General features: G+C 56.8%; 1 protein-coding gene across 4 annotated transcripts in view; it reads left to right on the top strand.

Annotated features, from left to right (window-relative positions):
* The first annotated feature begins 606 nt into the window (after positions 1-606).
* LOC119968799 (thyroid hormone receptor-associated protein 3-like) overlaps positions 607-15305 on the top strand; it is a 149067-nt gene continuing 134368 nt past the window's right edge. For 3 of the 4 annotated variants that reach the window (XM_038801607.1, XM_038801617.1, XM_038801595.1), the window contains exon 1: positions 607-719. The gene's annotated coding sequence lies outside the window, so the exon portion shown is untranslated. The remainder of the gene's footprint in view (positions 720-15305) is intronic. The other variant, XM_038801606.1, reaches the window with a different exon arrangement.

Genomic DNA, 15305 nt, shown 5'->3' with positions numbered 1-15305 from the left:
TAACCCGCCCTAACCTTTTTGGACACAAAGGGCAATTTACATGTCTTTGGACTGTGGGAGGAAACCGGAGCACCTGGAGGAAACCCTGGCAGACACAGAATGTGCAGACTCCGCACAGTGACCCAGCAGGGAACTGAACCAGGGACCCTGGTGCTGTGACTCCAGTGCTAACCACTAATCTACCGTGCTGTCCTAGTAATGGTGCATGAAACCAAAATGTTTCAGGCTATGATGACCCCTCATCAGAACTGGTAAAGTCACATGAATGGGCATCAATAACCTGGGACGCAGATGCTTCTTTCCTATTGACCATTGCCAGCAATTTCTGTTTTTATTTCCGATTTCCACCATCTGCAGCATTTTGTATTAGTAAAAATGGTACATAGTCGATGTTCAGACTGCAGGTACAATTGCACCCTTCAGAAGGCTAGTGTAGGAAGCACTGCTCGTTCTGATCTCACCAGGAGTTGGTTACAAAGGCCAGAATTTCATTGCTCATCCACAGCAACAGGAGACGCGGGGGACTCTGGGAGCTGACGTATTGGCGCGGGAGGCGAGGTAGGAGGACTACATTGCCCGAGGGGCGCCGCGGCGACACAGACGCAGTGAGTGTCGGTGACCAGCTGGGCGCAGGCGCAGTGAGCGGCGGTGACCGGCTGAATTGCGCCGGGGAGTTGGGGTGAGGCGGACACGCGGACGGACCGGGCGGGTGGTGAACGGTAGGTGCGGCCCAGGAGGCAGCGACGGTTAGAGCGCGAGACGGAGGAGGGGGTAATTAAACCGGGCGTGATTTTTAAGATTAAGGCCCCGACCGAGGCCGCAGTAGCAGCCCTGAGTGCGGTGAGAGTGCGCGGCCGAGGTCGAGCTCTGGGGAGGCGGCGCGGCTACCCCCTAATCCCCCCCCCCCCCCCCCCCCCCCCCCAAAACAACCCAACCCAGGGCCACAAGGCCCTAATCCTGGGGTTGGCCAGAGCTTCCTTACTCTGAGCGCTCCTCCTGAAATCGAGGGCCCGCCGAAGAGATGGCGAAATCGCACAAAGGCCCGCGGTAGCGAGAGAGGCCTAGGAGAATGAGGGGTGGGGGGGGGGGGGGGGGGGGGGAGAGCTGGGAAATGAGGGAGGAGAATGAGGGGGGGGGGGGGGAGAGCTGGGAAATGAGGGAGGAGAATGAGGGGGGGGGGAGAGCTGGGAAATGAGGGAGGAGAATGAGGGGGGGGGGGAGAGCTGGGAAATGAGGGAGGAGAATGAGGGGGGGGGAGAGCTGGGAAATGAGGGAGGAGAATGAGGGGGGGGGGAGAGCTGGGAAATGAGGGAGGAGAATGAGGGGGGGGGGGGAGCTGGGAAATGAGGGGGGAGAATGAGGGGGGGGGGGAGAGCTGGGAAATGAGGGAGGAGAATGAGGGGGGGGGAGAGCTGGGAAATGAGGGAGGAGAATGAGGGGGGGGAGAGCTGGGAAATGAGGGAGGAGAATGAGGGGGGGGAGAGCTGGGAAATGAGGGAGGAGAATGAGGGGGGGGGGAGAGCTGGGAAATGAGGGAGGAGGATGGGGGGGGAAATGATGGAGGAGGAGGAGGGGGAAAGCTGGGGGAGCGGGGAAATGAGGGAGGGGGAGATGGGGCGAGCGGGGAAAGGAGGGGGGCGAGCGGGGAAAGGGGGGGGGAGTGGGGAAAGGAGGACGGGGGGAGTGGGGAAAGGAGGAGGGGGGGAGTGGGAAAGGAGGAGGGGGGGAGTGGGGAAAGGAGGAGGGGGGGAGTGGGGAAAGGAGATGGGGGGGGGAGTGGGGAAAGGAGGAGGGGGGGGGAGTGGGGAAAGGAGGAGGGGGGAGTGGGGAAAGGAGGAGGGGGGGAGTGGGGAAAGGAGGAGGGGGGAGTGGGGAAAGGAGGAGGGGGGGAGTGGGGAAAGGAGGGAGATGGGGAGCGGGGAAATGGAGGAGGAGGATGGGGGAACGGGGAAATGAGGGTGATGGGGGAGTGGGGAAATGAGGGAGATGATGGGGAGTGGGGGGGGCGAGGAGAATGAGGGAGTGGGGGGGGTGAGGAGAATGATGGAGGGGGAGGTGGTGAGAAGAATGAGAGTGTGGGGGGATGAGAAGAATGAGGGAGGGGGAATGGGGGACGAGAAGAATGAGGGAGGGGGAATGGGGGACGAGGAGGTCCAGGGGGGCGAGGAGAATACGTGAGGAGGACGGGGTACTAGGAGAATTTGGGAGGAGGAGGGGGGTACTAGGAGAATTAGAGAGGGGGGGACAAGAATGAGGGAGGTAGGGGTGAGGAGAATGAGGGAGGGGGTCCAGGAGATTGGGGGGGGCGAGGAGAATGAGGGAGGGGGGAGTGTGGGGTGAGGAGAGTGGGGGTTTGGGGGGGGGTGAGGACTGGGGGGGGCAGGGGTATGGGGTGGGTGGGAGAGCGAGGAGAATGGGGGGGTGGGCAGAGGAGAATGTGGGAAGAGGGGAATGAGGGAGAGGGAAGAGGAGAATGAGGGAGGAGGGGGATGAGGAGAATGAGCTAGGGGAAGAGGAGAAAGAGGTGACGAGAATGAGGGAGGAGAAGGGGGTAAGGAGATTGAGGGTGGAGGGGCAGAGGGGAATGAGGAAGAAAGACTAGGAGATTGAGGGAGGGGGGATGAGAAGAATGAGGCAGGGGGGGTGAGAAGAATGAGGGAGGGGGATGAGAAGAATGAGGGAGAGGGGGGCAAGGAGAATGAGGGAGAGGGGGCGAGGAGAATGAGGGAGTGGGGGGGACGAGAAGAATGAGGGAGGGGGAATGGGGGACGAGGAGGTCCAGGGGGTGAGGACAATTGGGGAGGAGGAGGGGAGAGGAGAATGAGGGAGGGGATGAGGAGAATGAGGGTGGGGGGAATTAGGAGAATGAGGGAGGGGGGACTAGATGAATGAGGGAGGGGGATGAGAAGAATGGGTGAGGGAGAGTGGGGGGCCTGGAGAATGAGGGCTGGGGAGTGGGGGGCGAATAGAATGAGGGAGGAAGGGGTGAGGAGAATGAGGGAGGGGGAGATGGGGGAATAGGAGAATGAGGGAGGGGGTCTGGATAAATGAGGGAGGGGGGAACTAGAAGAATGAGGGAGGGGGTGGGGGGGTTGAGGAGTATGAGGGGAGCGAGGAGAATGGGGGGGCCAAGAGAATGGGGGAGGGAGGGGGAAGAGGCGAATGAGGGAGGGGGAAGAGGCGAATGAGGGAGGGGGGGAAGAGGCGAATGAGGGAGGGGAAGAGGCGAATGAGGGAGGGGGAAGAGGCGAATGAGGGAGGGGGAAGAGGCGAATGCGGGAGGGGGACGAGGCGAATGCGGGAGGGGGAAGAGGAGAATGATGGAGGGGAAGAGGAGAATGAGGGCGGGGAAGAGGAGAATGAGGGAGGGGGACGAGGCGAATGAGGGAGGGGGAAGAGGCGAATGAGGGAGGGGGAAGAGGCGAATGCGGGAGGGGGACGAGGAGAAAGGGAGGGGGAAGAGAATGAGGGAGGGGGAGGAGAATGAGGGTGGAGGGGGCAGAGGGGAATGAGGAAGGAAAGACTAGGAGAATGAGGGAGGAGGAATCGGGGGCGGGCGAGGAGAACGAGGGAGAGGGTAAGGAGAATGTTGGAGGGGGTGAGGAGAATGTAGGAGTGGTGGGACGAGAAGAATGAGGGAGGGGGAATGGGGACAAGGAGGTCCGGGGGGGGGGGGGGGGGGGGGTGAGGAGAATACGGGAGGAGTAGGGCGAGGACAATTAGGGAGGAGGAGGGGGTACAAGGGGAATGAGGATGGGGGGGATGAGAATGAGGGAGGGAGGGGGTTTGGGACAATGAGGGAGGGGGAACGAGGAGAATGAGGGAGGGGGGAAACGAGAATGAGGGAGGGGGACTAGAAGAATGAGGGAGGGGGATGAGAAGAATGGGTGAGGGAGAGTGGGGGGCCAGGAGAATGAGGGGTGGGGGGCGAGGGGGAAGAGGAGAATGAGGGAGGGGGGATGAGAAGAATGAGGGAGGGGGAAGAGGAGAATGATGGAGGGGGAAGAGGAGAATGAGGGCGGGGAAGAGGAGAATGAGGGCGGGGGAAGTGGAGAATGAGGGAGGAGGAAGAGGAGAAGGAGGGAGGGGGAAGAGGAGGGGGAGGGGGAAGAGGAGAAGGAGGGAGGGGGGGGAAGAGGAGAAGGAGGGAGGGGGGGAAGAGGAGAGTGCGGGAGGGGGGAAGAGGAGAGTGCGGGAGGGGGGGAAGAGGAGAGTTCGGGCGGGGGGGGAAGAGGAGAGTGCGGGAGGGGGGGAAGAGGCGAATGCGGGAGGGGGACGAGGAGAATGAGGGAGGGGACGAGGAAAATGAGGTTGGAGGAGAGGAGAAAGGGAGGGGGAAGAGGAGAAGCAGGTGACGAGAATGAGGGAGGAGGTGGAGGGTGAGGAGAATGAGGGGGCAGAGGGGAATGAGGAAGGAAGGACTAGGAGAAAGGGAGGGGAGATGAGAAGAATGAGGGAGGGGGAGTGGTGGGGGGCGAGGAGAATGATGGAGGAGAAGTGGGGGGCGAGGAGAATGAAGGAGAGGGTAAGGAGAATGATGGAGGGGGTGAGGAGAATGAGGGAGTGGGGGACGAGAAGAATGAGGGAGGGGGAATGGGGGACGAGGAGGTCCAGGGGGGCGAGGAGAATGCGGGGGGAGGAGGAGGGTACAAGGAGAACGGGGGTGGTAGGGGTGAGGAGGAGGCGGGTGAGGAGAATGAGGGAGGGGGGGATGAGAGAATGAGGGAGGGGGTCTGGGACAATGAGGGAGGAGGGGAACGAGGACAATGAGGGAGGGGGGGATTAAAAGAATGGGTGAGGGAGAGTGGGGGGCCAGGAGAATGAGGGATGGGGAGTGGGGGGCAAGGAGAAATGAGGGAGGGGTAGTGGGCGGCGAGGAGAATGAGGGGCGAATGGGGGGGACGAGGATAATGAGGGAGGAGGTGGGGTGCCAGGAGAATGGGGAGGGGGGCAGGAGAATCAGGGAGGAGGGGGGCGTGGAGACTGAGGGAGGAAGGGGGGTGAGGAGAATGAGGGAGGGGGGTAGAGGAGAATGAGGGAGGGGGGTAGAGGAGAATGAGGGAGGGGGGTAGAGGAGAATGAGGGAGGGGGTAGAGGGGAATGAGGGAGGGGGGTAGAGGGGAATGAGGGAGGGGGTAGAGGGGAATGAGGGAGGGGGGTAGAGGGGAATGAGGGAGGGGGGTAGAGGAGAATGAGGGAGGGGTAGAGGAGAATGAGGGAGGGGTAGAGGAGAATGAGGGAGGGGGTAGAGGAGAATGAGGGAGGGGGTAGAGGAGAATGAGGGAGGGGGTAGAGGAGAATGAGGGAGGGGGTAGAGGAGAATGAGGGAGGGGGTAGAGGAGAATGAGGGAGGGGGTAGAGGGGAATGAGGGAGGGGGTAGAGGAGAATGAGGGAGGGGGTAGAGGAGAATGAGGGAGGGGGTAGAGGAGAATGAGGGAGGGGGTAGAGGAGAATGAGGGAGGGGGTAGAGGAGAATGAGGGAGGGGGTAGAGGAGAATGAGGGAGGGGTAGAGGAGAATGAGGGAGGGGGTAGAGGAGAATGAGGGAGGGGGTAGAGGAGAATGAGGGAGGGGGTAGAGGAGAATGAGGGAGGGGGTAGAGGAGAATGAGGGAGGGGGTAGAGGAGAATGAGGGAGGGGGTAGAGGAGAATGAGGGAGGGGGTAGAGGAGACTGAGGGAGGGGGTAGAGGAGAACGAGGGAGTGGGGGAGGAGGAGGGGGCGAGGAGAATTAGGGAGGAGGAGGGGGTACTCTGAGAATGAGCCTGGAGGAGGGGGGCCTAGAATGAGGGAGGTAGGGGTGGGGAGGAGAATTAGGGAGGAGGGGATGAGGAGAATGAGGGAGGAGGGGGCATAGGAGAATGAGGGAGGGGGGAACTAGAAGAATGAGGGAGGGGGTCTAGGAGAATGGAGGGGGAATTAGGTGGGGGGCGAGGAGTATGGGGGAGTGGGTGGCGAGGGGTATGAGGGAGGGCGAATGGGGGGACCAGGAGTGTAGGAGGGTGAGGAGAATGGGGGAGGAGGGCGGAGCGAGGAGAATGAGGGAGGGGGAAGAGGCGAATGAGGGAGGGGAAGAGGCGAATGAGGGAGGGGGAAGAGGCGCATTAGGGAGGGGGAAGAGGCGCATGAGGGGGGGACGAGGCGCATGAGGGAGGGGGAAGAGAAGTAGGTGACGAGAATGAGGGAGAAGGGTGAGGAGATTGAGGGAGGAGGCGGAGGGTGAGGAGAATGAGGGTGGAGGGGGCAGAGGGGAATGAGGAAGGAAAGACTAGGAGAATGAGGGAGGGGAGATGAGAAGAATGAGGGAGGGGAGCCAAGAAGAATGAGGGAGGGGGAGTGGGGGGGGCGGCGAGGAGAGTGAGGGAGGAGGAGTCGGGGGCGTGGAGAACGGGGGAAGAGGGTAAGGAGAATGATTGAGGGGGTGGGGGGACGAGAAGAATGAGGGAGGGGGAATGGGGGACGAGGAGGTCCAGGGGGGCGAGGAGAATACGGGAGGAGAAGGGCGAGGACAATTAGGGAGGAGGAGGAGGGGGTACAAGGAGAATGAGGATGGGGGATGAGAATGAGGGAGGTAGGGGTGAGGAGGAGGGGGTGAGGAGAATGAGGGAGGGGTTTTGGGACAATGAGGGGGGGGGGGGACGAGGAGAATGAGGGAGGGGGGACTAGAAGAATGAGGGAGGGGGGATGAGAAGAATGGGTGAGGGAGAATGGGGGGCCAGGGGAATGAGGGATGGGGAGTGGGGGGCGAGGTCAAATGAGGGAGGGGGAGTGGAGAATGAGGGCCGGGGAGTGGGGGGGCGAGGAGAATGAGGGCGTGGTAGTGGGGGGCGAGGAGAATGAGGGAGGGGGTGGGGTGCTAGGAGAATGGGGGGGACACGAGAAGAGAAGAATGAGGGAGGGGGAATGGGGGACGAGGGGGTCCAGGGGGGCGAGGAGAGTACGGGAGGAGGTGGGGGTGAGGAGAATTAGGGAGGGGTTTTGGGACAATGAGGGAGGGGGGAACGAGGAGAATGAGGGTGGGGGGACTAGAAGAATGAGGGAGGGGGGATGAGAAGAATGGGTGAAGGAGAATTGGGGGCCAGGAGAATGAGGGATGGGGAGTGGGGGGCGAGCACAAATGAGGGGCGGGGGAGTGAGGAGAATGAGGGCAGGGTAGTGGGGGGCGAGGAGAATGAGGGAGGGGGTGGGGTGCTAGGAGAATGGGGGGGACACGAGAAGAATGAGGAAGGGGGAATGGGGGATGAGGGCGAGGAGAATACGGGAGGAGGGGGTGAGGAGAATTAGGGAGAGGAGGGGTACTAGGAGAATGGGGGACGAGAATGAGGGAGGTAGGGGTGAGGAGAATGAGGGAGGGGGTCTGGGACAATGAGGATGGGGGAACGAAGACAATGAGGGAGGGGGGACTAGAAGAATGAGTGGGGGCGAGGAGAAATGAGGGATGGGGAGTGGAGAATGAGGGCGGGGGAGTGGGGGGGTGAGGCGAATGAGGGCGGGGTAGTGGGGGGGGGCGAGGAGAATGAGGGAGGGTGAATGGGGAGGCCAGGAGAATGGGGGAGGGGGGGTCAGGAGAATCAGGGAGGAGTAGGTGGGCGAGGAGAATGAGGGAGGAAGGGGTGAGGAGAATGAGGGGGGGATGAGAATGAGGGAGGGGGTCTGGGACAATGAGGGAGGAGGGGAACGAGGAGAATGGGGGGGGATTAGAAGAATGAGGGATGGGGAGTGGGGGGCAAGGAGAAATGTGGGAGGGGGAGTGGAGAATGAGGGAGTGGGGTGGCGAGGAGAATGAGGGCGGGGTAGTGGGCGGTGAGGAGAATGGGGGGGGGGCGAGGAGAATGAGGGAGGGGGTGGGGTGCCAGGAGAATGGGGGAGGGGGGCGTGGAGACTGAGGGAGGATAGGGGGTGAGGAGAATGAGGGAGGGGGTAGAGGGGAATGAGGTAGGGGGTAGAGGAGAATGAGGGAGGGGGTAGAGGAGAATGAGGGAGGGGGGTAGAGGAGAATGAGGGAGGGGGTAGAGGAGAATGAGGGAGGGGGTAGAGGAGCCTGAGGGAGGGGGTAGAGGAGCCTGAGGGAGGGGGTAGAGAACGTGGGGGAGGAGGAGGGGGCGAGGAGAATTAGGGAGGAGGAGGGGGTACTCTGAGAATGAGCCTGGAGGAGGGGGGCCTAGAATGAGGGAGGTAGGGGTGGGGAGGAGAAGGTGGTGAGGAGAATTAGGGAGGAGGGGATGAGGAGAATGAGGGAGGAGGGGGAATAGGAGAATGAGGGAGGGGGGAACTAGAAGAATGAGGGAGGGGGTCTAGGAGAATGGAGGGGGAATTAGGTGGGGGGCGAGGAGTATGGGGGAGTGGGGGGGGCGAGGAGTATGAGGGAGGGCGAATGGGGGGGCCAGGAGTGTAGGAGGGTGAGGAGGAGGGCGGAGGGAGGGGGTAGAGGGGAATGGGGGGGGAGAGGGGAGAATGAGGGAGGGGGAAGAGGAGAATGAGGGAGGGAGGTGACGAGAATGAGGGGGGTGAGGAGAATGGGGGCAGAGGGGAATGAGGAAGAAAGACTAGGAGAATGAGGGAGGGGGGAGATGAGAAGAATGAGGGAGGGGGGGACAAGAAGAATGAGGGAGGGGGAGTGGGGGGGGTGAGGAGAATGAGGGAGGGGGAGTGGGGGTGATGAGGGAGAGGGTGAGGAGAATGATGGAGGGGGTGAGGAGAATGAGAGAGTGGGGGGACGAGAAGAATGAGGGACGGGGTATGGGGACGAGGAGGTCCAGGGGGCGAGGAGGAAGGGGTACTAGGAGAATGAGGGAGGGGGGGAAGAGGAGAATGAGGGAGGGGGCGAGGAGAATGAGGGAGGGGGTAAGAGAGAATGAGGGAGGTGGGCAAGTGGAAAAGGGGGTGACGAGAATGAGTGAGGAGAAGGGGATGAGGAGAATGAGGGAGGTGGCGGAGGATGAGGAAAATGAGGGTGGAGGGGGCAGAGGGGATTGAGGAAGGAAAGTATGAGAATGAGGGATGGGGGGACGAGAAGAATGAGGGAGGGGGGCGAGAAGAATGAGGGAGGGGGGCGAGAAGAATGAGGGAGGGGGCGAGGAGAATGAGGGAGGGGGGAGAGGAGAATGAGTGAGGGTCGAGGAGGATGAGGGAGTGGGGGCGAGGAGAATGCAGGAGGAGGAGGGGGCGAGCAGAATTAGGAAGGAGGAGGGGGTACTAGGAGAATGAGGGGGACTAGAATGAGGGAGGCAGGGGTGAGGAGGAGGATGGGATTAGGAGAATGAGGGAGGGGACTAGAAGAATGAGGCAGGGGGTCTAGGAGAATGAGGGAATGGGGTCTAGGAGAATGAGGGGGGATTAGAAGACTGAGGGTGGGGGTCTAGGAGAATGAGGGAGGAGGGGACAAGAAGAATGAGGGTGGGGGTGTGGGGGGGCGTGGAGGAGGGGGCGAGGAGAATGCGGGAGGAGGGGGTACTAGGAGAATGAGGGAGGAGGAGGGGAGACTAGAATGAGGGGGCAGGGAGGGGGTGAGGAGAACGAGGGAGGAGAGGTGGAGGTTGAGGCGAATGAGGGTGGAGCGGCAGAGGATAATGAGGGGGACGAGAGGAATGAAGGTGGGGGAGCGAGGAGAATGAGGGGGGGATGTGGGAGGGCGAGGAGACGGACTGAGGGGGTGTGGCAGGGTGAGGAGAATGAGGGAGGGGGAGTTGTGGGTGCGGAAAATGAGGGAGTGGGGGGCGAGGAGAATGAGGGAGGGGGGACTAGAATGAGGGAGGTAGGGGTGAGTAGGAGGTGGGGACAAGGCGAAAGGGGATGAGGGAGGAGGGGGGACGAGGGGAATGAGGGAGGATGGGGACGAGGAGAATGAGGCGCTAGGTGAGCGAGGAGGGGAGCTGGGGGAGTGGTGTAGGAGGCTGGGAGGGCGAGTGAGTGGACTGAGGGGGGCTCGTGGGCGAGCTAGGAGAGTGAGGGAGGTGGGGTTAGGAGAAAGAGGGAGGTGGAGGGGGCTGGGAGAATGAGGGAGTGAGTGAGGTGGGGGAAGAGTGTGGGCGTTTGGGGAGCCTGGGAGGAGGAGGGGGCCAGGGCAGGGAGGGAGCGCCTGTTGTGAGATCTGGTGTGGGGAGGGGTAGTACTCTGGGGGTGGCTAATAGTGAGGGGGTGGTGCCGAGGGCCTGGAGGAAGGGGCATTTAAAGTGAGGGGGTTTGGGAGGTAAAGAGACGGTGACCTAGTGGGGGACCTGGGAGGAGTAAAGGGAGGAGGAGTGCTTGGGGGAGGGAGTAATGTGTGGGATTCGGGTTGCGGGGAGTAAAGTGTGGTGGACTGGGGGGAGGGCTGGTAAAGAGAGTTGTGCCTAGAAGTGAGAAGAAAGAGATGGGGCATGGAAGACTAAGGAGAGGGGTGCCTGGGAGTGGGAATAAAAAGAAGGCTGCCTCGGGAAAATTGTCACCCCCCCCCCCCCCCCCCAACCAACCGGCCTCCTGTTGCAGTCCTCAAATCTGGTGTTTACAATAATATTCCCCCTGCTGCAGCTCAATATCTTTGTGGTGGGATTCATTCTAACTCTGGTCTCTGCTCCTCTTCTGATTAGCATAGAAACCCAACACTAACCTGCTGGGAAAATGCTCAGCGGTGTTAATACTCTTGAATTGTGAGGAGCATGTTAGCACAATTGCTTTACAGTTCCAGGTCTCAGGTTCGATTCCAGACTTGGGTCACTGTCTGTGTGGAGTCTGCACATTCTCCCATGTCTGTGTGGGTTTCCTCCGGGTGCTCCGGTTTCCTCCCACAGGCCAAAGATGTGCAGGTTTGATGAATTGACTGTACTAAAATTGTCCTTGGTGTCCAGAAAAGGTTAGATGGGGTTACGGGGCTAGGGTGGAGGTGTGGGGTTAGGTAGGGTGCTCTTTCCAAGGGCTGATGCAGACTCGATGGGCCGAATGGCTTCCTTCTGCACTTTAAATTGAAATCCGTTCATGATTCAGTTCAAATCTTCAGCACCGAGATCGACAGATTAATGTTGGGGTGAGGTTGGTGGATGGAACAAAGGTGGGTGTGAGGTGTTGTGGGTGCAGATTATCCACTGCCAAATTAAATGGTTGAACAGATTCCAGGGGCTGAATAACCTGTTCGCACATAATGTATGGTGACTTTGGAGGTTCGTAATGGTTTTTAGCAATTGTAGAATCAAAACTTCAAATTGGGGATTTGCTCCTGTAGACTGAGGGTGGAGGCACTGGGATGGGGAGAAATGGGATTCAGGATTGAAGGCTTCTGTACCTCACTTGAGCAGCATGTATCACGGTGAGTGGGCTTGTGTGACTGAATTTGCACCTGGTTTCCTCTCTTGGTGTTCCAGCACTGCTGCAAATCAAGTTGCAACTTTGTATGTTGAATAACTAATTATTTATGTCTTTGGGATGCAAGCTGTATCATTTTGTGCACCTGCTGACGTCCTATTCTTTCCTGAGTCAGAGGGTGTTTGTCTTTAATTATTAACTAAGGTGCGGGATGGTTGGCTGTGTCATTTTGCGTCTTTTCTTGACGACGCCGTTTGCATTTGAGGGCCCCAAAGTCTGCTTAATTTGGGTCTGCTGTTAAAGGAGCTGGAATTTATGGCAGGGTTTATGGTGGTGCAAGTTCAGATGGCTTTGTGAACTGTTGCTGCTAGTCGACCTACATCAATACCTGACATCTGCGTTCTGTACTTTGGCCCCACCTGACCCTTGTTCTCTTGTTGATTTAGGAATTTGGCCTACTTTCTAAAGCAGGACGTGTGGAATTGGACAGAATGCTCCAGCTGAGGCCTAACGATTGCTTTACAGAAATTTAGAATTACTTCCTTGCTTTTTGAATTATATTCTTCATAACTTTTATTTACAAACTACCGTTAAAACATCCTACAGCGCTTCAAGGAAGTGTAATCAGGGAACAATTGACATGAACAAAGACAACAATGTGGAAATGTGACCAAAAGGTTGATCAAAGAGGTAGTTTTCAAGATGGAGAGCAAGGGAGGTAATTCCAGAACTTGGGGCTTACATAATTGAAGGCACCAATACTAACAGTGGGGAAAAGGAAGCAAGACTGCTCCTGATTCCAGAATTGGTGGAACACTGATCTTGGAAGGTTGTATAAAACCAGGAATTTAGTTTGTCAACTTGTCTTGCCACTGTCAAAATATTTGTGAGAATCCTGGGTCTGTGTTCTCATATCATTTCATTTAAAATGTCCTCTTCCCATTAAAGCGTTTCATTGTTCAATTCCCTTTGTTAATCTCGGTTGGAGCTGTGCTCAGTGCATAGGGGAGGGGGATTGAGCCACAGTTTCTGCTTCTGTTGGCTATAAAGTGGTGCCTGATGGAAGTTTGAGAGGGCATCAGTTGAGGACAGGATTGAGCATTGCAGTGTTGCTGCAACATCAATCATACCTCCCGACATTGAAACAGCAATGTGAGTGAAGGCCATTTGGTTGAAAGGTTATCCCCTTGGAGAGGTGGGATAGTCCACATCTTACCAGAGCTGTGATTGACATGTGACATTTCTATCATCTGTGACAGGTCTCTGGTTTTTCTGCTGGAGATGAAGGGAATTTCAGCACCCATTAGATCATGTGATCGATTCTGAAATAACAATGCTGGTTGTGCTGTGTACACAGCTTCAAGTGGATTACAAAGTCGAAAGCAAAACAGTAACAACTCCAGTTATTACTGCATTTCTCTCTTCCTCAAACCAGTTATCTGGGATCAAATAAAACATCTATTTCCTGACCAAACAGTAACTCCTTTTGCTGTTTATTCACTTCTCAGGAATGCAGGGTCAGCGCAACAGGAAAGAGTTATCTTTTACTGTTGTGATATTATTACTGTGTAATTTACTCCTTTCCTGTGCTCTTGTTTATTCCATGTAGCCTTTATATCCCAATTAAATGGACTGCTCCTCTTGCATAGTGGGTTCCAGGGAACTGAGACTGGAAGCGATCCAGCATCATACAGTTGTAGGGCCCCATGGTCACTGGTTATGGTTCTTGCCCAATTCCCAGCACCAGTGAACTACATGCCGACAGTTTGCCCACCACCACCAGACAAGGCTCCTGATGTCAGCTCATGGCATGGCTCTGTACTGCCAATGCTGGAAAAGCTGATTTAGTCACTTCCCCTGTTCCTGGGGCAGTGGAGGTGCAGCAGGGTGGTCCCATGTGTTGGTGAGCTGTGTGCTGCCTTGGTGAATCAATTGCAGAGGTAGGCATTGCAGTGACATCTTCAGTAACCCACTAGGCATTGTAACACCCAATTAGGTTTATGTGGCAATGGGCTACTATCACCCGCTGCCGGTAGTCTCAACAACTAGCAACTGCTGGGGTGAAAGCTGGTTCTAACTGTTGCTCTTGGCTTGTTGAGAGCATCATATTAACTGGGAATCCAAAATACTGGGGTTTATACACAACTTTAGTTCATTTTTTTGTATAAACATCAAAATAGGCCTTTCTCCATTGTGTGCTTGAGTGATGCTGGGTTTGGGTGGGGTGGGGGGAGATATTTAGCCCAAGTTCACATTCCTTTTTTAAAAAAATTTAGAGTACCCAATTTAGTTTTTCCAATTAAAGGGCAATTTAGCGTGGCCAATCTACCCAGCCTACACATCTTTGGGTTGTGGGGTCGAAACCCACAGAAACAATGTGCAAACTCCACACAAGCAGTGACCCAGAGCCGCGATCGAACCTGCTGCGCCACCGTGCTGCCCTCTCAAGTTCACATTCCTGACCACCATCTTGTATTCATTTTTGGGATGTCAGCATCGCTGAAAACACCGGTATTAATTGCCCATTGCTAGGTGCCTTGAGATGTTTGGTGACCATCATCTTGAACCGCTTATTCTGGATGGTTTAAGTACACCCATAATGCTGTAAGGTCAAGTTCCGGGATCCTTATACTGTTGTGAGACGAAAGAGCATCCTGCTAGGATATCAGAAAATGATTAAGCAAGGTCATGATTTGGTTTGGCTGATACTCATATGGTTGAATAGTTTGCCAGTATTGGCAAAGGTCACAGTGCAAGTTTGGTAAAATGCCACGATGACTGTCAGATAGGACAGGATGTTACCGTACTGCACTATCCATGGACAGATGGCGAGGAGAGGACCTGAGATGCAAGCCTGTTGCTTTAAAAGGGGTGCTGTTACAGGTTGAGATTGTGTTCCTGTCTATTGCCATAATGTGCTCCTGCCATCGCACTTTCCAGGCAATGTGTGAATTACAGTATTGCATTGAGTTAGGGGCACAGTGGTTAGCACTGTTGCATCACAGCGCCAGGGACTCTGGTGACTGTGGAGTTTGCACATTCTCCCCGTATCTGCGTGGGTTTCCTCCGGGTGCTCTGGTTTCCTCCCACAGTCTGTGCAGGTTAGGTGGCTTGACTGTGATCAATTGCCTCTTAGTGTCCAGAAGATTGGATGGGGTTACAGGAATAAGGTGGAGGTATCGGTCAAGGTAGGGTACCCGTTCCAAGTGTCGGTGCAGACTCGATGGGCCAAGTGGCCTCCTGCACTATAGGGATTCTATGATTGTGTCAATTATTTTTTGGAAAGCACAGGGTTTGAAACATGAAATGCGGAACACAAACCTGGTTCGTCACCACAGTCTGCATTTCAAAGTCGTTGTAAGGAAACCAGATATTTTCCTGGCTGTGAGAGGCAGGAGGAATGGAATTGGCAGAGTGGTTCATGTGGCCTTGGTTACCCCCCCCATCTGTTCGCTCTATTGGCTACAAACAGGTCCTGGAACAATTTGGTGAATGCCTTCCAAGCCTTCGTGGAATCTTGTCCAACCCTGGGTGGAGAATGTGATTTTCTCCAGTTGGAGAAATTCTGACAGCTCGGCCAGCCAGTCTGCAGCTTTGGGTGGTGCTGCTGCTTGCCAGCCAACCAGCATTATTTGGCGGTCGATTAGAGGGGCTAGGGCATCAAACCCCCTCCCCATGAAGTGTACTGGCTGGTCTGATACCCTGAAACCTGCCACTTTTTGGCTTAGTTCCACCCTCATCCCCACAACCTTGGATATTGCCTCGAAGGCTATCCAGACCCTGACAAGTCTGGGGCATGCCCAGAACATGCGAGTGCAATTGACTGTTCACATTTGTCCTCCACCTCTGGGAAGAACTTATTCATTTGGGTTCTGGTTAGGTACGCTCTGTGCATCATCTTTAGCTGCATTAGGATTTGAATCTGAGACCATGGAGCTGTGAGGCAGCAGTGCTAGCCACCATGCTGCCTGTAGTAATGCAGGTTTGGTGCCTCCCATGCTTCCTTTTCTTTGCAGGACATTTTTGGGG

This window comes from Scyliorhinus canicula, chromosome 1, assembly GCF_902713615.1.
Source record: "Scyliorhinus canicula chromosome 1, sScyCan1.1, whole genome shotgun sequence".
Lineage (NCBI taxonomy): Eukaryota > Metazoa > Chordata > Chondrichthyes > Carcharhiniformes > Scyliorhinidae > Scyliorhinus > Scyliorhinus canicula.
This window is presented reverse-complemented; position numbering and strand designations above follow the sequence as displayed.